Source organism: Lottia gigantea (assembly GCF_000327385.1).
Source record: "Lottia gigantea unplaced genomic scaffold LOTGIsca_219, whole genome shotgun sequence".
NCBI classification, from domain to species: Eukaryota; Metazoa; Mollusca; class Gastropoda; family Lottiidae; genus Lottia; species Lottia gigantea.
The window spans coordinates 300991-302753 of NW_008708547.1; the positions used below are offsets into that span (position 1 = coordinate 300991).

Below are 1763 nucleotides of genomic sequence, written 5' to 3' on the forward strand. Positions count from 1 at the left end.
TCTGGCGTCCACTTCCGGTATTAAAATCTTCTAAAAAATGAAAATTTCTCAACTTTAGACTGTTCTTGCGCTTGATCTAATTATCGTGGAAAGTTGATTTTTTCAGGGTCTTTTGCATTTTGCTACATTTGCAAAGTCCCACTCTGTGCCACGTGTGGTTCTAGTTTACTCTTATTTTCGATTTGCAACTTGCACAACCCTCGGTTTAATGTCCCATCCGCACAACTAGACGCCTTTTCATCGCAGCCATTCTAACCTGTATCACTGACAGAGGGACAGCGGGTTGAAAAATCCGAAGGTATCATCTAGACCCATGCCTGGATGGAACCTTGGACCTTCAGATTAGCAAAAACGCCTCTAACATACGGAGCCAACGCGATTGTTTTATGGACGTATTACTTGAGTTTTAAACAGTTTTATTCAAAGCAATTAAGGGACCGGGCATGGGCTTTCCGAAGTTTGGCATTCAGCCGCAAGAGGCGATGCAGTCGCTTAATAAAATTGGCGTCTCCATAAGAAACCATTTCAGTCAGAGTGACCAGACTCGTTTGTATAGTATATATAGTCTTGAATACACCAGTGACTGAAATAGAAAATAAATTTGAAATTAGTTGTTCAAATTCAAAATTATTTTTTCAAATTCGAAATTATTTTTACAAACTCAAAATTATTTTTTCAAATTCAATATTAAAATTTCAAATTCGAAATTAAGATTTCAAATTCGAAAGTAAGATTTCAAATTCAAACTTGTTTTTTCAAATTCAAAATTATTTTTTCAAATTCAAAATTATTTTTTCAAATTAAGATTTCAAACTCAAAATTATTTTTTCAAATTCAATATTAAAATTTCAAATTCGAAATTAAGATTTCAAATTCAAAATTATTTTTTCAAATTCGAAATTCAAATTTCAAACTCAATATTCAAATTTCAAATTCAAAATTATTTTTTCAAATTAGAAATTCAAAAATACAAAATCATGTCGTATTTGAGCTTCCGTAAATTATGCAAATTCAAATTCTATATCATGTCCAGGTATATTTTTAACGGCTTTTTCGGATAGATATCATGAAGCATAATATTCATGTCAAAATCCCATTTCACCTGTATTTTGTATTTGCTCTTATTCTGAAACCGACAAAAAATTTACGCTTTTCAATAAGCCTATTTGAGATAAGTTTTCATCAATCGAGACCATAATCAACCATTATATAAACAGAATTATGTCTAATTGTAATAATATATATATGTATTTAAAGATGAACTGTATTTTTTTTATAGAGTAGTAATAAAACACCAGAGAAAGAGCGGTATGCTTCCATTATGTAATAGATCTATATGTTTATTACTTATCATATTGATTAAAAATATATTAAACGACACAGATGTTACCATGTTAATACTTATCAACTATATTAAAACTAAAGTTATTTTTATGATGAAAACCACACGTTATACATACATAATCCTTAGAGTACATTATGCATGTACTGTATATATACAGTCAGCATATTATATGCATTATTTAATAGATTATACATATGGCATGCATATAGTATAAATATGATATGCTTAGATTAACAATATAAACATTTCATGTATCAATTATGCTTACACCGTGCATACATTACATAAACAATAGGCCTATGCATACATAATAGTCTATATATACGTTATACAAATACATTCATTATGAATACAATGAAAACTTACAATCTATTTGAAACTGTTTATTGTACAGAGAATTATATACTGAATATAGTTT

The 1763-nt window shown here is 28.9% G+C and overlaps 1 protein-coding gene across 1 annotated transcript in view; it reads right to left on the minus strand.

Moving 5' to 3' along the window:
* Positions 1-1763, minus strand: part of LOTGIDRAFT_239305 (hypothetical protein) — a gene marked incomplete at its 5' end in the record, with an annotated part of 27169 nt that overhangs the window by 24640 nt on the left and 766 nt on the right. The window lies entirely within an intron of this gene.